This window comes from Rattus rattus, chromosome 2, assembly GCF_011064425.1.
Source record: "Rattus rattus isolate New Zealand chromosome 2, Rrattus_CSIRO_v1, whole genome shotgun sequence".
Lineage (NCBI taxonomy): Eukaryota > Metazoa > Chordata > Mammalia > Rodentia > Muridae > Rattus > Rattus rattus.
Genome location: NC_046155.1, coordinates 202064334 through 202086321, shown reverse-complemented (window position 1 = coordinate 202086321; position 21988 = coordinate 202064334).

The following is a 21988-nucleotide window of genomic DNA, read 5'->3' as shown; positions in this document are numbered from 1 at the left end:
CCTGCAAGCCAAGGATGCTCTGAGCAGTGGGCGTAATGGGAGATGGTGGGTGTGCAGGCTTCCTTCGCACAGGGATTGACAGGCAAGCCCCCTGTCCCAGGGACATGCATATTCCCCCATGTGCAAATAACTCTTTCCCCACGGGTCACACTCTGATGAGTCAGAACACATTCTTTCTGGATGCTCTCAGGTCACAAGCAAGGACACATTCCTTTCGGCTCTACAGTTCTCTGAGAATCAGGCCATGAAATCTGTGGTTCTAGGGTCAAAATGTATGAAGCTTTTCATTCCAAAAGCCTCTTTGGAGCCTCATCTGATTCCCCCTTTTCTCTATTTTCCTCCCTTTTGCCCTGTACTACTATGCAAAGCTCTTGAGACAATAAACCCTCAGATGCCTAGTAACTGTGCGCTGGGACAGCTCTGGTCTCAGAGTCATGAACACTCAAATTTCTCGGGTGCCAGAACAGTAACATCGACACCGACGCTGTGGTTTGTGCATTTCTCAGTCTAAGGTAGAAGTGACAGCTGCATCACAACGACCCTGCAAATGTCTTCAACTTTATGGTGACTCGTGTGACGTTTGCCCTGGCTTCCTTTTGTTTTGTCACTAACTACATGAGCCATGCAGCACTGCATCATAATGTGTAGAATGCAGGATTCATGATATATGACCTCTCTGTGGGCCACAGACCATACTCTCTCTGTGCGTTAAAGTGTACAGAGTACATAGGATACGGCCTAGCCTAAACATGATGTTCCTGTGGCTAGATGCATGAAGTGTGCCTTTTAGTTTAATAAGATTTCCAACTTAATGCATTTACTCTGTCCCACCAACATCTGAAGTCAAAATATAATGTAATGGTGCCCCCAAAGATGAAGACCAGGTCTACTATCTAGAAATGTATAAAAAATTTTAAAATAACCACACAAGGGGAAATAGCTGAAATTGAAACAAAACAGAACAAAATAAAAAGCCACCAGGAAAAAAAAAATCTGAAGTGTTTTCCCAAAGATCTACAAATGGTCAACAAGAAGATAAAGAGTTGGCAAGTGTTAGTTAGCAACCTTCGGGGAACCGCAGTGAGCCGGCCCTTCACACCCAGGAGCAGAGTTACAATAACAAGTTTATCACAGAGTCCTTAAGTGCCAAGTATTAAGAATGCAAAACGCTGTAGCCCCTGAGGAAAGCAGCTTGGCAGATCCTCAAAAAGTGCAACAGATTCATCACATGACACAGCAATGGAACTTTTATGTATGAGCTCAAGGAAACTGAAAACACATTCACTGAAAAACCTATGAATATTCATTAACAGCATTGTGTGTAACGACCTAGCCTGGATAGAGGGTCAGCCACATACATGATTTCATGAGTCTTTAGTCAGCTCAGGGATTACCCTCTCAACAGACAGGTCAGTTCCCTGCAGGATCTCCTGCCCGAGTCAGAGCTGCGAAGGTGCGATGTGGAAGTGGCTGGGACGGTGATCAGCAGAGCTGGGCATGCGTGGTGGTAGCTGAGAAGATGCACAGCAGCCTGTCCTTGTACCTCTGCGGTCCACAGGTCTCAGTAACCACAGCAATGCTTACAGAGCTCAGGACCGATGCCTACCCACCCTCCGAAAGACCCAGAAAAAAACTAATTGTCCCCTAGGTTCTCTGAAGGGAAAGGGGGGTTCTCTGGGCACTTCTCGGGGTCCCCTCTAGAGCTCACAAGCAAATCTACCATCATGTTTCCTTTTAATCATAAAAACACCATTAAGCCCTGTCTGAAGCATGGCCCTTTCGGTGTTGATTGCTGTATTTCATGGTGAGACATAAATTGTTCACAGCCTCCAACTTAACAGAGCAGTTATCAACTGCTCAAGGAGAAGCCCGAGGAGCCGAGCATCTCCATTTTGGCATTTCTCTCTCTCAGAGAAGGGTCTGAGGTCAGAGGAGAATTGAGTGGGTCCCCAGAGAACCAAGTCCTTGATAAGGAAGGGATATAGAGGCAGGAATGAATCTCAAATCTACACAACTGAGGCCAGCAATTCCTCTACCAACCCACGCAGGCTAAATTCGCTGTGATTGTGTAGCAAGAAGACTACAATTAGCAACGAGGAAATGCGGACAGATGAGGATAAACATTACCATAGTTTCCCAGCCTGCCCACTCACACCCTGAGTTCTGTCCCACCAGGCCCTGCTCTAGCCACCTCCATTGGTGGGATCTTACATGCATTTGTTTCCTGTTAACATGACTCATCTCGAAATTACTCTGCCTTCACACGGCATGGGACCCTTCACATTCCCACAAGGCTACAGATCACCCTTCCCTGACTTCTCCTCATAATGGATTCTCTAAGTGTATGTAAATCAATCACAGATGAATCCTTACAGCTTTGTGCTTTGTCTCTTCTGCCATCTTTTCTGCAACATGTGTGCGTTCTTAGAGACCAGAAGAGGATGGCCCAGGACTGAAGGGACAGAAACAAACGACCTATGACTGATGAGTACTACCCATGTATCCAGCCCCTAAAACCGATAAGGAATTTATCTGGAGAAAAAGTAATTATCTGAAAACTAAGCAACATTACCAATTGATGGGCTGAGGATGGAGAGATGGTTTTCTGTGGTTAAGAGCACCGATTGCTCTTCTAAAGGATTGGGGCTCAATTCCCAGCCTCCAAGAGGAGGGTGTCATTTGTAACTCCAGTTCTGAGTATCTGATTCTCTCTGGTGGCCTCCATAGGCACTGGATGCGGGTGGTACACAGACTTACAGGCAAACACTCAAACATTTAAAAACCAAAAATATCAAAGAAAGAAAGAGCAGTTGGTTACCTCTAAGGTTCAAGTGCCGCTATTACTCCCTTGAGAATATCTTGCTGTGTTGGTCATTGCACGGACTTTCAGGCTTCATAGCTAAATGAATAAAAAAATGATGTAAATATAGAAGTCATGTACAAAATTCTCACAAAACAATTAACATAAAAATGAAACTGATAACGTTCTCTCTGATGATGATTCACAGCTCTGTTTCTTTTATGTAGTTCTTACCAGCCCATTTACAAAACTCTCTGAGGCCTTCTCCCTCTCTGTTTTCTTTAAAATTAAGACATAACACAGTTACATGCCTCCAAGGCTGTTTTACTATATCCACAGTTCTCTTCGTCACCCAATTCCAGAACAATTCCATCTCCCCACAAAGAAACTCCATCCTATAGCACTCAGCCTCTCAGCCTCTGGCAACCACTGATTGACCTTCTGCCTTTCTGATTTTGCCTACATTAGCATGTCGCATAAGCAAACTCATCTACAATGCGGTCATCGTCTATGACCTCTCCCCGTTGTGCAGTGAGTAGGGTGAACTTTTTCTTCTCCCAGCTGATGAAAGTAGACACTTTGTTTATCCACTCATCCTGGGGTTGTCCTTGTGCCTTGGCTGTTGGAAACAATGTGCTATGAAGAGTCCTATGTGAGTGTTTGGCTGAGCATGCCTCTTTGTTTCTTTCTGGGTTGTAACTAGGAGTATAGTGGGTGCTGTGGTAACTCTGTTTAACTTGGGGAGGCATACTTAGCTCTCCAGACAGCTACACTGTTTCTCCCATGGGCCAGCAGTGTTTTAAGAGCCTGTTTACCATGCAGCTAACCTGTTTCTCCTATAAGCCAGCAATGTGTAAGGGTCAATTTTCTACAGCTTAACCTCTCCTTGGCATTCTTCTCCTCTTTTCAACATCTTAACCTGTGGTTAGCAATTTGGTTCTCCTGGCTGTAGGTATCTAATATGTGCAAAGAGGTAGCACATATTATTCTATTTATCACTTATAATTATTTATTGAAAATAGATTCTTCTCTCACACAATAAATCCTGACCATAGTTTCCCCTCCCTCGACTCCTCCACAGTCCCGACCATCTCCCCTCCCTTCCAGATCCACTCCCCCTCCATTTCCCTTTAGAGAAGAGCAAGAAACATCAACTAAATATGACAAAACAGGATTCAATAAAACATCCCATCTCAGTTTCGGTTTGCTTTTCTCTAATAACTAATCTACTGAACATCTTGGATACATGCAAATGAGGTGTTGTTTTCTTTATTGTCTCTGAGAAACTGTTTGCGCTGCTGAATAACAAATGTTCTTTATATTGTGGGCATGATTGCCCTTATTGAACATTTGAAGTTTTTTCTTCTTTTCTGGCATTATTTCCCTACTGTCCTGATGGCATCCTTTAGACAGCAAAAATGAAGTCTGATAGGGTCTGGGGCATTAGAGTTGTTTTGTTTTTGTTTTGTTTTCCACTTTCACCTGCTCGAGCTTTGCCTGTCTTATCTAAGAAGACACTGCCTAAAAAGAGGTCATTTGAAGCACACTTGCTTTCTGATAAGCGTTTAATCCTCCTGCGCAATAGATGAGTCCCAAGTGATCCTCAGTGTCCAAGGGGGAGGGGAAAGAATTGAATGACTTCATCTCCCTCTCTCTTGAAGAAGCTGGCCTCTGACCAGGAGAGGATCAGTGTTTAAGGCTCATGGGACGTAGTTGCTTGTATGTTTGTGGGACTTTGTCGGTTTTGCATTGTTCTTCCTTTACAGAGTGCTGATGTCATGAGGTCCTTGGGCAAACATGGTATAATTTCATTGAACATGGTTATCGGCTGTGGTAGTGCAGGCCCCACTCCAAGCCCCCATGCCCTCTAACAGCTATCTCAGTGAAGCTCTTTCATTGTCTAGTCACAATGCTGCTGTGCCTGTGGCCTCTAATGTGACTGCCACTTTCTGAGTGTGGTGCGCAATAGCTGTGCTTCTCAGGATCACTAAACCCAGTCACTGCTGCATGCCTTTGTGTCACAGGAAGACAGAAACCATCATCCCACACCCAATCCTCAGTTTACATGGCATTTGCTCTCTAGAATGCATTCTACAAATTGGAAAACTAAGTTTCCCTCATTCCTTCAGGAAAAAGGCCTCCATCTCTGAACTAACCCTGACTATAGATAAAGTCATAGTTAACTTCTGTTATCTAAGTCATTGGGTTAAGTGTTCCTAGGGCATTACTGTGTGAGGCTCACCATGTGTATGTCAGCTAGAGTGTTTCTAAGGTATATTGACTAAGTCAGAAAGAATATCCCTTAATGTGGGCAGCACCATCCCGGGTCCTGGTAAGGTTGATATGCCAGTGTGGATAAGGAAAGTTCACAAGGCTCCAACCCTAGAAGATGAACTACTGAGAGAGAGAGAGAGAGAGAGAGAGAGAGAGAGAGAGAGAGAGCGGGGTTAGCTCACAGATAATTTACAAATTTCTAGAGGTCAGCCATAAATATGTATATATCGTGATACTAAACAACTTGGCATGTAATGTACATATGTGCCATCATATATTGCTCAGCTCTACCTTGGTATTCAGTTGACAGAGCCAGTTTCTCATCCAGGCTTATGAAGGGGCGTGCCTGCAGATTTGTATATATTGCAGTCTCATCCAATCACAAGGAACAGAGCTGCCTCATTTGCATACATTTCACTTATATCCAATCAGATCTCAGTCTAGTTCTAGAAAATGGAGGTGGGGGTCTTTTCTGGAAAAGAAAACACTGCCTTCTAGGACTAGGAAGGTTACAACACAAAGGCTCAGACCAGCATTTCCTCCCTATTCCCTGCTTCTCTTCTTTCATCTGTTCTCTTAAAATCAATATCAGGAGTTTAGATGTTTTCTACCATCTCTTCCACCTTCAAGAGCCTCTTGTTTTAGTAAAGTTTGATTTTCCAAGTGAACACAGATAACATTCGTAGCAATAGAAAGACGATAAACTGCTATTTATCCTTACCTAACCTATACCAAGTTTAAGGGTCATCTACCATTCATCAAAGATCAGCAAGTGATCTTCTTCCCCAACAAGGATGATTTATGAATCATGCCTGTATTGCTTGAAGCCATGAAGATGACCATTTTGGAGGCCTTGAAGCTGAGTCTCACATTCAACTACCTGTAGGAACCAGTGAGATTTTAAGTGCACAAAGTGAGCAGAGTGGATGGAATTGGCTGTTGTAAAGATAGATAAGTTGGATCAGGCAACACTCAGATGAAGCTACTCAAAAAATATCTTCAGGGTACCAAACCCTGTGCAGGTCAAACAAGGGCTTTATGTGAGAGCTTGACTGTCCTCCTGAATTCATATTGAATCCAAATCCACAGAGTGACAGTTGGGTCTCAGAACCTCCAGGAGGTTATAGGGGTGGAATTTCATGATGTAATTAATTTTCTTATAAGAGACACAAAAGAGAGCTGTTCATCTGTGGTGCCATGTGAGGATGTAGAAAGAAAACCCAGGAGACCAAATTCTCACCTATTGGGATGCAGGTGAGGCTATGTCTCTGTATTGTTCACTGTTGATAGCTATACTGGCAGAGAGCTAGGCACTAGATGGATCTTAGTATTAGTCTCAATATGAGACTAATGGCAACACTTCTGGCCAGAGATAGGGTGTCTGGAAGAAGAAATAAGAGACAGATATTCACCAGCAGTAGTCAGAGGTGGGCAGAAGGTACAGAGATGTTGACCTGGCAGCATGATGGGACATTGACCAAAATTAGTCAGGTTAGAATAGACAAGTAGCCCAAGCTAAAGGCCTAAGTTTTAAATATTAATAAGATTCCATGTCATTATTTACATTGCTGGCAGGTCACAAAAGTCCCGATATACTCAAGTAGCAAATGTGCTGAAACATTGAATGGGGATTTTCTAGTCTACAGAATTATGGAGTATAAATGACTACTTTTGGGCAACCCAAAGAATTAAGACATCCGTGTGAGTTGTAGTCATGGAAACAGTCAAAGATCATGACATCTTAGATGTGAGGGAAGCCATTCACTAATTTATAACACACGTGTACTAATAAACAGTCATAGAATTCACCACCAGTCAGCCTGGCTATCCAGAAGCATGGCAACATTTAGGTCATTTGAGTTAATCACATGGAAACTATTTGTCATCCACTTTTTCACTTTAGAATGAGATTAGGTTCACCATATTGTATTAGGAACTGAGTCCATCAGCACAGTAGTTGAAGGTTCTGCTCCAACAGATTTCTTTGCAAAGCTATGGGCTGTCCACCATGGCTCCTATGGGATCTGGTGACCTTAAGCTCCTTTTGACTCTATCATGTCAGGTATCTGTTTACAAGATCACTGAGAAAGGGTGGAAAAGAAATAGTAGTTCTCAAAGGAACAAATTATTCAAATTTTCTCATCTTCAGGGACAGAGTTCAGGAATTAGAGACACCTCCGGCAAAAGGCCCCTGGAGATGATCACCAATGTTCCTCTCTCTTCAAGGTAGATGAAATGAAGCATTGTATGAAGCATTCATGGAGATTCCATATGTTTAAAGGTAAAGATTCTAGGAGCCAGAGGATCAGAGAATTTGCTGTGAGATTGTGTCTCCTAGGAGTGTCAGAAGCTACACATATAAAGTCTGACCTGCATGACTGCTTAAATATAACTGAACAAAGACAAAAACAAACGTGTCAACATGGACTGGGAAAGTGCACAAAGCCTCAACGCCAGACAAAGAACTGCAGGCAACTAAGAAATGCTGCGAGCAGAAGAAATAGCCTTGCCCAGAGAAGAGCATACCAATTGGTCAGCCTATGAAAAGATTACATACAAGTAATGTACGGGGCTGGGGATTTAGCTCAGTGGTAGAGCGCTTACCTAGGAAGCGCAAGGCCCTGGGTTCGGTCCCCAGCTCCGAAAAAAAAAGAACCAAAAAAAAAAAAAATAAAATAAATTTAGTTACAAGTAATGTGATACAGACTGAGCAGGCTGTAGTAATGCACTTAGAGATATATAATATATGAATATACATATAATTTTATAACTACATGTCCCCCTTCCCTTTCCTCCCATGTTACCCTTCTTGCTCTCTTTCAAATGCATGACATTTTTTTTGTTATTACATGCATATATGTATATACATATATCCATAAATATAACATCATCCACATAATGTTACTTATATTATGTTTTCTGGGCTTACTGTTTGGCACTAAATAGCCAATTGGTATGCTCTTCCCTGAAGACTATAATCGTTCCCATACCCAGTTTTCCTTGGTTGCCTATAGTTCAATGTGTAGGGTTGAGGCCTAATGGACTTTTCTCCATTCACCTCAAGTCCTTGTGTGTTGTCCTTGTTCCCTTCATGTTTGGGGAGTCATGTTGGTGAGAATTTATGGGTGTAGATTCTGAGATGACTAGGAGACACCGTTTTACAGCAAACTCCCTGAATCTCTGGCACTTACGGTATTTCAGTCCCCTCTTAAAGAGTATTTCCTAAGCCTTAGTTATGGGATCATTTTGTACATGTGTCTATAAATTCAGTTTTCAGAAGGAACCTGTGTTATATTAGTCATGTGTTCTATTGCAACAACACACCTGACAAAAAACAACTAGAGTTAAGAGAGAGTGATTCGGGTTCACAGTTTGAGGGCAGTCTGTCATGATGGTGAAGTGAGGGCAACAAGAGCTTGAAAATTTGGTCACATGATGTGAGTTAACCCCAGGGACTGGTGCCATCCATACTTATAATGGGTCCTCCTGTTACATAATTATATAATTGAGACATGTAAAGTTTCTTAAGTCCCCACAGTGAAGACAACATGTAATGCTAATTCAACAGGAGTCTGGGGGAACCAAATTTCTTCTTTCTGTTTTCTATCCCTGGTCTAGGTAGATGGGGTAAAAGCAGAGCTCAGGGTGATTATAGAACCATTCCCTGATGATGGAGGAGAACACAGAAGACTACTTGATGTCTCTTTTGTGTACCCCTAAATCATGGTCAGCTGTGGAGGTGTTTGGAAGGATTGTTTTGCTGAAGCAAAAGCCTCCATGGTGATTATGTTTGCTCCTGGAGAGCTCAGAGACACTCTTCAGCAACAGCAGGAGCAAAGCCCCTCGCTTACATGCAGTTCTCCACTAGGTAGATTTGAAACCCATCTGGGAAATCGAAGAAACTTTTCAAGGTTGTGGATTTGAATATTTGAATATTTGAAGGCTCCCAAAGGAGCATCTTATGGAGAGAGTATGAAGGCTGAACTTGACACTGAGACCCTGCACTCAATCAAAACACCTGAGCCCTGCCCTTTCCCAATCCTCTTGGCATTTACTTTCCTATAATTAGCCCTAAAACTTCTGGCTGGAAGTATTCATTACTATATTTATCTCCATAAAAATATACAAGTGACATGTGAATAGCTTTCTACTGGAAAAGACCTCAGCTGTTCAAATGCATCTTCATCCCAGTTCAGTAGGTCTCCTAGACAGTATGACTCCACTGTACCCATCAGTCTGTGAGTTATGTATTTACAGTACATGCCCAGAACACACACACACACACACACACACACACCACATAACTCCTACAATACTCACATATACCCATCTCTCCAACCCCACACTCACAATTCATCTCCGTCTGTTTCTATGCTCTCACTTTCACAGACTCGTAAACACTTTATCTTTTAGAATACATGTATGAAGTTGACATTCGTCATGACAATTTCCCCATATGCTCCCATGTTTTCTGTATTCAGTCCTTACCCAACACCAGCCCCATTTTACTCCATTTTTCTCTAGGCTGGATCTTAAATTGTTACAGGTGTATCACATCCTCTGTAACTCACGTGTATCTCAGAATGTGACCAGAAGTTGAGGCCTCTAAAGACTTAATCCTGATACATTGAGGTCATTGACTACCCCCTAACCCTATTTGACTGCTTTTCCTGTAGAAATATAAACTCAGACACACATGTACTGATGCGTGCGTGCACACTCACACAAATTTGCACACACAGCTTTGAGGCTGCACAGGCACATACAAAAAGTACAGCATGTGAACATCACTGTGCAAAACAGGTGGGCTCCAGGACTGAGGACGCAGAGTGCCTGCCCCTCAGTCTCCTTTAAGTCTGACCCTACCTTGGTAGCTCTGAAGTCCAGAGAGGTCTACTGCGGGTTTGTTAGGGGAACCTTGGGGGAGGGGGTTCACATACAACCTCAACATTACCAAATTGCAGCTGGGGGAAACATATCAAGAGCAATTAAGAAAAGGACACTGAACAGTTCAACTCACGTATCCAAGAGGGGAGCTAAAGAGGCAAAGCGAAATGGAAGGCAGGGTAAGGAAACTTGGAGCTTTTGCTGGAGGCCCAGGGTTCTGAAGACTGGAAAACCTTAGAACTTGGGGTGAGGACAATGGAGCAAGGAGGAGGTTTTGAGGACATGGGAACTAAACTGAACTCAGCACCTATGGCAATGTCCTGGGCTTCCTTGGCACAGGATAGGACAGGAGCTCTCAGTGTTTCCCAAGCTTTATTTTAAAGTTGTCTTCAGCATCTCCAGGGGAAATACTGCACACACTGTTGCCCAAGAACCCTGCAAGTGCCTTTGTGGTAGATTCTTGCTTCTCTTCTCTGTCTCTCACACAGATTCCCACATCTCGGAGACTTTTTCTCAGGCTCTGCATGCTAAAATACTCGTGACAAGCTTCAGCAATTGTCCAGATGAGTGACAAATGGGTGTGATGACTGGTGTGATATTTATAGATCAGCACTAAATATCCATCTGGGTTGTAAATGTCACAGACCTCTTTCATCCTGTCGAATAGTATAAACACTGTCTGTGTGCTTGTCTGACTCCGAGCTCTGTAACACTAGGCTAACAAGCCATGTCTGGAGAACAGGGTTCACAGAGAATGCTTGGATGTTTGTTTTTCTTCTGTATTTCTTGGCTCATAATTGCAGAGGATTTTCCCTTTCAGGAGCCTAAGGGACATTGTTCCACCTGGATGGCAAATGATCTTCTTTCCTCGTGACGTAGCACTGGTTAAACAAATGCCTAGATGAGTAATAGAGTAAAGTTAGGGAGATGAGAGCAATCGCTGGCAGGTAAATAATCAGTAGAAAGATGGTAGATAGATAAGAGAAAGTTAGATGATACTGATAGATGATAGAGACTTGGGAGAAGATACATAAATATATATAAAGGTAGATGATAGATGATAGATAAATAGATAATATGTAGATAATAGTTTATAGATAGATAGATGATGATTATATGAAGATGGATAGTGATAGATACATAAATAGATAGATGATTGATTAATAGATTATAATGATGATATGAAGATAGATAGATGATAGAGAGATACATAGATCGCTAGACAAACAGATAGATTAGATAGATAGATAGATGATAGATAAATAGATGATAGATTATAGATAATGATGATATGAAAATAGATAATAAATAAATAAATAGCAGACAGAATAGAGAGATATATACAGCAATAGCAGGAGAGGAGAGGAGATACAGCAATAGCAGGAGAGGAGAGGAGATACAGCAATAACAGGAGAGGAGAGAAGAGGAGAGGAGAGGGAGAGGAGAGGAGAGAGAGAGGGAGAGGAGGAGAGGAGAGGAGAGGAGAGGAGAGGAGAGGAGAGGAGCTGTCCATCTTCTCTACAGTCTGTGAAGGAATCCCACTCTAGTTAGGGAGCAGAGTTGGGGAGAGATGAGGGACAACATGGAGCCATTCTATGAAGTGGGCATGACCACAGTGCTCTCCTCAAAAGGTTGCTGTGAGAGGGTGGGAAGCTGATCTCTATGGGACACTCCTGGCCCTGCCCAGGAACAGGAGGTACCCATTAGACTTAATTTCCCACCAGCCTAGTGCTACTCTTCTTTAGCAAATCTCAGCTCAAAAATTCATGATGTCTGGCTGTGGGCAAGAAAACCTGCAAATTGCTGTCTTGACATAAAAATCCTTGATTGTCCTTGTACATTAAAACAAGTTTGGTTTGTACTTTCAGCTGACAGAACGCTTTTTTTAAGTCTAGTTTATTGATAAGTAGTAGATGGGCTTTGAAAACATATAATCATAGAAACATCACATGAATTGAACTTGCTGTGTCATTTGCTTGAGGATCACTCACCCACATGGTCTCCTTAGAAAGCAAAACATATGGGGGTGTATGATAAGTAGGCCAACTTCTTCTCCAAACCACTTCAAATGTTCTCTTCAATAAAGGCACAGAAAACCCCATGGCAGCAGCAATGGCTTCTGAGAGATGTCCAGTCACCACTTATCAGTCTGTGAAACTCAACCCATTGGGTACCCAGGCATAAGGAGACGGACAGGAATGCCCAATGTTGTCTAATTTCAGATGCTAAGCAGGGTCAAGTTTAGTTAGTGCTTGGGTGGGAAGTGAACTGTTTCAAGAATTCTCTCGGTGTCTCTCTGTCTCTTTGTGTATGTTTATGTTTGTTTCTGTGTCTGTCTCTCTTCTTCTCTCTCTCTCTCTCTCTCTCTCTCTCTCTCTCTGTGTGTGTGTGTGTGTGTGTGTGTGTGTGTGTGTGTGTGTGTGTGTGTGACAACAATCAACTTTAAAAGAGGCCACGAACTTGGAAAAGAGCAAGAAAGGTCATAAGGGAGGGTGGGGTTGGATGGAGGGAAGAGAAGGGCAAATGATAATCACAAAAACTCATGTTTTTTGGTTGCACACTTTTGAGTCTCAGATCCTGCTCCATGGGAAACAAGCCCAGAGAGTAGATATGGTGGGAGAGGTAAGGACTCATGGTGTCCACAGGTTTTCACTCCAGGAGATGTGAAGCTCCACGAAGGACAAACAGGCACTGCAGTGCAGCATCAACTGGAGAGTTTGACCCAGGGGTACTTAGATGTTCTTCTTGCCAGGGCCCTGTGTGCATTTTGCCTCCCAGGTATAATTCTGCTGCCTCCAGTGTTTTCTGAGCACCAGCTGTGCTATCCTTACAATTCTATATGCGCCAGAGGTATACTTTCTGTGTCCTCTTCATGGCTTTCCCATCAGCTCTGCCTCAAACCCTGAGGCCAATGCTTGACACTCACATTCCTAATTTAATTTTATGAAAAGAAGATTCTTCACAAATTTAAGATATTCTGCTATGTGATGATAAAGCATAGGGAAATTTTACTGGGAGAAAGTTCAAGTACAGCTTCAGTTCCAAAGAAGTAGATGAGGAGTTTGCCCCATGACTTCGTAGATGAACAAAACTTTTCACAAACTCTCATGCTCCGGAGCACAGAGAAAACATGTGTTGGCTGGGTATCTGCAACTAAATCATCTCTTTTAGTCACCTTTACTAGTTCAGTCAGAGTCCAGACTTTCAGATGCGATGTTGTCTCCTTCCAGAGACCTGCCCTTTCTTCTTTGCCTTCCAAAGACGCCATTGACACCAAGGCTCCCCTGGTAGAGCCTCTAGCCTGGAGGTGTTTGGACAGAGCCATTCCAATATTGTGTCTCCTCCCCTCATCATAACTGGCTTTTCCCGGGGTTCTGATGATAGGAGCTACTTCCCCATGCTAACTTCCCACACGAACCTCTTTTTCCTCAGTGTCTCTTCAAATCCCCCATCCATTTTGACTGTGTTGGTTTTATGGTTGAAATCTGATCAGTTCACTCATATACACTATTGGGCATGAATTCTGTGACTATTCCCTCCCTTTACAAAGCCTGGATTTCATTCTCTTGACACATTTCAGAGAGCGAAGCTTAGCCATCTAGGAGAAGTACATTGGTTTGTTTCTGAATTTACAACATGCGTTCTTGTTGCTGTATCTTAGAGTTCTGTGGGTCACAGATACTATTTTCTCTTGTTTTCCTTTTACAAGTTAGCATATTTTTTATATTTTGTTTACTTTGTGAGCATGTGATTGGTAGGGGTGTACATGTATATATCTCAGTGTACAGTGGATGTCAGAGGACGACTTGCTGAAATTGGTTCTCTTCTTCGCACATGGATTGTGGGAATTAAAGTACAGTGTCACACTTGGTAACAGGCATCTGTACCTGCTAAGCCGTCTAGCCCCTCCCCTTTCCAAGTTGTATGGCACTGGTTTTCTGTTTGTTTTTACAGTCCAGTCTGAGCAACTACTGTAAGGCAAGATTCATTCATCATATCTGGTGTCCCCCAAACCAGGCAGTATTTGTTGAGATGCTTTTTCATGTCATGAGTTATGGAGATGGTGTCTCATAGGGTCTTCCTCTGTGAAAAATGAGATGGAACTGTGGGAAGGAAAGGCAAATCAGGACACACACTTACCGTCACATGGAAAAAGCAAGCTGAAGCTTGGCACTGTGTCTCATTAGCCTGAAACTCAAGATTCTGTAGGACTTGCTCTTTCTCAGTGAGACAAAAGGCCTGACAAAAGCAACTCAAGGAAGAGTTTGTCAGGGCTCACCATGTGTGGATTATAGTCCCTGTGCATCTCTGCCTGGTAGTCATGACAACAGAAGCTTGAGGCAACTGTTGGCGTTGAATCCACAGCCAGGAAGTAGGGGCAGATGAATGGTGTGCATCTTACTCTCTCCTTTCTATTCCACTGGGGACCTCAGCCCAGCAATGGTGCTTCCCACATGCAGGGTGGGTCTTTCCAACTCAGCTAAACATATCTGAAAACATCCTCATGGACACATGCAGAGGTGTGTTTCCATGGTGATCGTACATTCAGTCAAGTTGACAATGAAGACAAACCATTCCAGCTACTACGCAGGCCATTCCTCTCCCCTGGTATAAGAGCAGCAGACAACTGAAACTCAGCACGACTGGGCAATGCCTGTCTAAACATGACTCATGTTCCATTGTACATTATGCTATAAACCTCTTGTGTCACAACTAGCCTAGAGGAGAAGAGGAAGGAGGCAGAAGCCATGGGTTTCCCCTGGAGGCCAAATAAAATTGACATGAAGAAAAGTGTGGTTTCAACCAAACAGTAGTGGCCTCCTCTAAAGCCAGGCCTTCATTTTCAAAGGAGAGGAAACACAGACCCACCCAGGATAAACATCTCAACAGGACCCCACCCCATATAAACATCTTAATGAAAACGGCAGGGAGGCTGCTTTTTGCAGCTTCCTTTATCCTAGTCCAAACATTGGTTTTGGACAGCAGGCTAAAGCCCTGATCCTTTGTGATCTAATCCTCTGTAAGATCATGGCCATCTCTATGGTCTCGCTCGGCTTTCATGCTTTCAGTAAATAAACGCAGTCTGACAAAGTTGACCTCTGTAGTGTAACACTACAGCACCCCTACAAGTCCATCCTCCTTCACACAAGGGAAAACATCCACATCACTTAAAAATGGTTTTAGGACTCCACCTACTCCTAGTGATTTCTGTTCAAGAAAACCAGCTACTGAAGAGTCCCTTTTGCCATAGTCTCTGCTAGAAAAAAAAAATGTTGTCTAGTGGAGCCTAGAAATGTAAGAAGTGTAGTTTTAGATATCTGGATTATAGAAAAAAAAGTGTCACTAGTGCTAGCCACCGATAGTACTCCCTTCAAAAGAAAAACTGTGTGTTTAGCATCAGCCTCAGATCACAGCCTGTCCTAATTAGCTTCCCTTGTCAACTTCACACAGTGTAACGTCATCTGGGAAGACAGTCTCCATTGAAGACTTGCTTAGATCAGACTGACCAATGAGCATGTTTGCCAGGGATTACGTTGACTGTTAATTGATATAGCAGGGTCCACTGTGGGTGGTACCATTCCTAAGGCATGAGGTCTTGAGCTGCATAAGGAAGTTCAAGGAGTGAACTGCCACCTCTTGTAACCAGGCAAGACTTCCAATGAAGGGATGGGAATATCAACCCAGCCACAAACCTTCAACGCACAATTTCCCTGCTTATAGGAGGTGCAGGGATAGAGAGGGAGCAGAAGGTGAAGGAATGGCCAACCAATCTCTGGCCCAACTTGAATCCCATGCCATAAGAGAGAGCCCACCCCTGACACTATTAGTGATATTCTCATATTTGCAGACAGGGAGCTAGCATAACAGACATCTGAGAAGCTTCAACCAGCAGCTGATGGAAACAGATGCAGAGACCCACAACCAAACATTAGGCAGAGCTCTGAGAATCTTATGGAAGAGGGGGAGGAAGGATTGAAAGAGACAGAGAGGTTAAGGACACCCCAAAGAAAAGCTACAGAATGAACTAACCTAGGTATATGGGCTCTCACAGAGACTAAGCCACCAATCAGCAAGCATACATGGGAACATGGGACGGACATAGTCCCTCTATGCATATATAACAGATGCACAGCTTGATCCTCCTGTGGGAGCCCTAACGACTGGAGTAGGAGCTATTTCTAAATCTGTTGCCTGCTGTTAGATCCCCTTTCCCTAACCGGGCTCTCTTGTCTAGGTTTAAAACAAGAAGATGCTCCCAGTCTTACTTCAGTTGATATGCTAAGGTGGGTTATTATCTATGGTAGGTCTCCCCTCCTCTGAGGAAAAGGGGGGGAGGCATGCATGGAGGGGAAACTCCAATTGATATGTAAAGTAAATAAATTATTAATGAATGAATGAGAACAATAAATGAATAAACTGGTGAATGAACCAGAAAGCGGTGATTGTCACTGGTTCTTGCTTCAGGTTCCTGCTTGACTTTCTGTCCTGATTCTCTCAGTGAAGATTGTGATTTGAAAGTGAAAATTAGTTAAACCATTTCCTTCCTAATGAGTCCTCAGTCAGAGTTCCATCTAGGGGTCATATGGAAACATACTATAGTAAAAGTGTATATATATATATAGTCAGACATCATCAGAGAAAAAGCTTCCATCTGCAGTCGAAGAGAACAAATACAGAGACCCATTACTGGACAATATGCAGTGAGAGAACTTGCAACAGTGTGTTCTATGTGAGATTTCCCTATCAAACCCCTCTCCTTAGATTACAGCTCAAGGAACTTTGCCAAAGAGGAAGCATTAAGATCGTAAGAACCAGTAGGGATTGAAGACACCAAGGCCTCAAGGCCTTCTAGACACAACAGTGTTGGTTCACAAATGAACTCACAAAGAGATGCAGCAGATGGCCTTCACAGATCTAAGCCAGGTGGAATCCCAGCACTGAGAGAGGAAGTGGGCATAAGCCCTCATTCCTAACCCAGAAGCTGTCTCTAACTGACAACTGCTCACACAGGAAAAATTAGTGGAGTCTTACTGGAAATACAAATTACACTTATGGGCAGTTGCTACACCCAATGGTAAATGGCTAATATTTTTAGAGATTTTGGTTTTGTCATTTTTTTCTTCTACCTTATTCATCTCTTGCTTATACCTGATGCTTTTTAGTTGTGCATTTTATGTTCTGTCTGTCTGTCTGTTTGTCTGTCTCTCTCTCGTTCTCTCGTGCATGTGTGTGTGTGTGTGCTTGTGTGTGTGTGTGTGTGTGATTTTTCTTTGATTCTTTTGTTTGTTTTGTTCTACTCTTGTTTGTTTGTTTTCCCATTGTTCTTGTTTGCTTTCTAAGGAGAGAGAAGAAGATGTAGGCTTGGATAAGTGGGAAGGTGAAGAGATAGAGTAGGAGAACTTGTGATCAGAGTATACTGTATAGAAAAAAAGTCTATTGTCAATTTAAAAAGAGAAAAGAAAGAAAGAGAGAGAGAGAGAGAGAGAGAGAGAGAGAGAGAGAAAGGAAGGAAGGAAGGAAGGAAGAAAGAAAGAAAGAAAGAAAGAAAGAAAGAAAGAAAGAAAGAAAGAAAGAAAGAAAGAAAGACAAATCCAGGCTTTCCTACAAGCTACCTATTTGGCTTGTAGCAGGCCTCAGGAGCTCAGGGCTGGTCTTTAACATCACAGGTGGAGTGAATAGCGCCAGTGTGCTCACCAGGATCGTACTTTATTGCTAGTTTCTGATGCCCAATGCTCACTGTCTCGGAGCTCCTGCAGGTCCACCACTCAGACACCTGTTTCCACACTGGTCATAAAGACTCTGTCACAGGGCGTGGTGATATCCTCAGTATAATCCTTAAACTGCTCCCTAAGCATTTAAATCTACATTCCGTCCAAAATCTCCAAAATTCATTAACTCAGACCTGACAGATCTAAAATAACATGACCCTCAACACACCCAGCCTTAATTTACCTTAGAGAAGGAAAGATGTTGGGGATCAGGAGGGTCTGTGTCAGGCCAGCAAGTTCTTGCATTGCACTGCACACCTCAGAAGACCCAGCTCACTAATGTACAAACATAAAATCATGAATGGGTGGATGTACAAAACTTGATATTGCTAGCAGAACTATTTATTTTAACGTTTTCAAAATATCTGGAAGGTAAGTTACAGACACGTTAATTAATCAATAAATAAAAAATAAAAATAAAAATTCCTGAGCAGACATTATAGATCACTTGTAAAGCCTCTGGATTAGACGTGCATCTTTAATAAGAATCAAGTCTCCAACAGTGAAATTGGAATCATAGAGACAAAGCAATTACATGTGCATAAGCATGTTTCTACAGTACTCTTAGATATAACTGAGCATCGTCTGGCCCTAGTTAGTCCATATCAAATATACATCGCAATCAACCACAAGGTGTGCTAGGCCCACAGACTTGAGACATTTACCTAAGAAAGATGCGTTCTTTTCTACCTAAATTACCTCCTGGGAATATCTCTCAAAGTAAAGTTTTCAGACAATTGCCGAGTTAGAGACTTTGAGAACAAAGAGTACCGATTAATTTATTATTTTTAGGAACTGAGGTGAAATATTTTCATTAACTGTCTTCAAAATGTAAACAGCCTATGATCTCAAATCAGAGACCCATTTTGGACCCGAGAGACCCATGCCTAAAAGCAAAATAAACCAGCCCCAATGATACAAGCAACAGAGTGTGCCCAGGAGGATACATCCTGCTGAAAGTCGTAAAGAAACATATTAGAGCATGAGCTGATTTACGGTGTGGAGCCTCGCCTGCAGCCATGGACCTCAGACCCTATGGGAAAGCTCAGCTGTGTAAGAAAGAGGTCTACAGAGAAAAGTCCCAGAAAACAACCACAATCCTAAGAGGAAAAGAGAGCTTAGAGATTCAAACCTTCTTAATAATGTGACAGTTTTGATCATTCTGATTAATAAAATTATGTGCCTCAAGACATTATAATACAAAGAAAGGGTGCTTCCAGGCATGCAAGGACTCAGTGTTAAGTTCACATCCTCCAATACTCTCAGGAGATGGATGTAGTGAATGCTGTACAATGACTATTCTGGATAGTTTCCTATTTGAAACTGAGTTACTTTCCTGATTTCATGAGTCAGTCATGGCTGTGACGTATCTTTGTGTGCTGAGGCACAGCCTGCCCAAATGTCTACAGGGGTCTCTGTGACCACCACAGCCAGCAGGATGGCATTCACAAGAGGCAAGAAGGCAGCTCTGTTGAACACAACTCAGTAGCTGGTGGTGTTGTCTCAAACCTCAAGAGTCTGATCTTTAGTGCTTTATTCTAGGCATATTTAAGCACAGCACAATCTGGGGTACGGGGTGGTGGGGTGCTTCCTGGTTATAATTAACTCAACCCTGTGCACGACAAAGCTTAAGACTTAACATCAAAACTCTTTTAAAACACAAGAGACATCTTCTATAAAGAGAGGTTCTACAGATAACCGATTGAGAAAACAAGCTCAAAAGAAGCAGGCTCAAACTAAGAATCTGGGGAAGGATTTGGTGTGAACTCAGCCTCACAGGTAGTGCCAGATTCATTAGGCCATTAACCGTGTCTGCTGCCAACCTTCTGGATGGGAAACAGGTTATATATTTCTTCCTTTGGAGAGATCACCTTGTGTGCTTCACATTCCTGGTTCCTTCCGGTAGTGCTTACATGTGAGCACAAGTGCCTACATGCCTTCTGCAAATGGCCTTCCATTTTCTTATTTCAAATAAGTCACATGGTGTGCTCAACTGGGACCTCACCAACAGACAGTGGGCAAGTGGGCACAGTGAGTGTAGCAAGCTCTTTGGCATTTCACGGACAGTTAGCAGAGGGTTGATCATTTAACCCTAAATGCTATGTTTTTGGCCAAGTTTGCCCAGAACTTCCTGTGTGTGCTGTTATGGAACAGACTCCAAAACTGCAAATATTGCTTCGGAGTCTTGGTTAAGAGTGAGGACTACCAAGACAAGCCTTCAGGGAAATTAAGAAACTCTCAGAACCACCGGGGGACTTTGAAGAATGCACTGAAACCAATACTGGTCATTCATTAACACCAGCCAGCCTTCAACCCTCAAGACAAAGCGTTTATGACACCATGAAGCAATGTGATTTAGCATTAATATAAATAAAGGAATTACAAAAACATCCATAGTACTACACTTAGCATCTGGTATTTTTTTTTCTTTTTTCGGAGCTGGGGACCGAACCCAGGGCCTTGCGATTGCTAGGCAAGCGCTCTACCACTGAGCTAAATCCCCAACCCCAGCATCTGGTATTTTTTATGAGGAAATAGATCATTCACTTTCTTATGGAGAAACACATATCCAAGGGAACGGATGGTGGGATCCTTAGACAGAAGGGTTTTAGGGACAAGTTGGAATGATCAGCAAGCCTGTCTGAAAGGAGAGCACCCTGGGGATAGTGAAAGAAAACCACATCCCCTTAGCAAGTGTGGCCTCTTCTCCTGAGGTTTTGGTTCCCTTCTATTGCTGAGTTAAAACACTGTCCTAAAGCATCCTGGGGCGGGGAGGTAACGTTTGTTTATACACCCTGATCACAGTCAATCATTGAGGGAAATCAGAGAAGGAACCCAACCAGGAGCCGAGGCAGGGACCATGAAGGAACGCTGCTTACTAACTTGCTTCCATTGCTTGGTCAGCTTGCTTTCTTAGACATGTCAGAACCACCCATCCTGGGTTGGAATTGCCGACAGTGGGCTGGCCCTCCCACATCAATCATTAACTTAAAAATGCCCCAGCGACTTGCCTCTAGGCCCATCTGATGGAGGCATTCTATTATTTGCGGTTCTCTCTTCCCAAGTGACTCTAGCTTGTGTCAAGTTGACAAAAGCTAACTCGTTGGCTGTATACAAACAGTATTTCATCTGTGAACGCTCACGTTCTCAAAGACCAAAGAGATAAATGTGCCACCGCCTGTGCATACAAATTTAAAGGGAAGCTGCCCTGCACATGGAACCCACTGGGGAAAATCAATCCATTCTTGACAAGGACACACAGGATTCTGCTTAATCCACTCATTTCTGAGACTAGGCAGCTGTTGAGGCTGATTTTTCTCATCTCCCCTGAGCTCTCCTCTCTGTTTGGTCATATGGACTCAGTGTCCTGAATTTCCTAAGGCAGCAAAGCCCTTCCTGGTAATGTTAGTCAGGCCACTCACACCTAGTCCACCCAAGCTCTCAGTCACAGCCTGGCAGTAGGCCAGCATTCCTGTCAGCTGTTACTTCTCTGAACCCCTGTCCCAACCTGACATAAATAAACCCAGAAGGGATCTCCACTCCTGCCTCGAGCTTCTCAGAACCAACTCCAACCTTTGGCTCTTTTGTAATAGAATTGGGCAGGTTGGGAAAAGGAGACGAATACAGGTTCATCATGGGAAAGAGGTATGATCCCTGTGAGTGTGGCTCCAGCACAGGTACCTGCTGGCCACCTGGTGTCAGCGTCACCTTACAAATGGTGTGGACACATTCACACAGGGTAGGTGCTCTGTGTACAGCAGCTCACTGTGTCCAGAGCAGGAGTTTCCTCTCAGTGGCATTAGTGCTGTTTCCCTCGGTGTCTTGTTTTCATCTTTAAGTCAAACATGTTTTGGGGGAGACCTTACTGGTAAACTTGGGGTTTATCACAACTGAGTGCAGCAGATGTGTATCTGGATGTTCAGAAAGCCAAACACAGACCAGTTTGGTCCTAGAGACACAGGCCTGAAGTCTGAGATACTGAGCAGGATAAGGCAGAAAGGTCACAAGTTCAAGGCCTGGGTAACTGAGAACAAGTGTCTCAAAAGTTAAAACTAAAACTAAAACAAACAAACAAACAAACAAAACAAAAAACCAAAAACAAATGCTCGATGGTGGAGCCCATGTCTAGCATGAGTTGAACCTCCAATACTGATTTTAAAATGTCAAAGGAGTTGCCAAGAGAAAGCCATTTGACAGTGTGAACTGTGAACGTGAAGACTCCTCCATGGTCACCTCACAGCCCTCTCCCCTCCCCTAC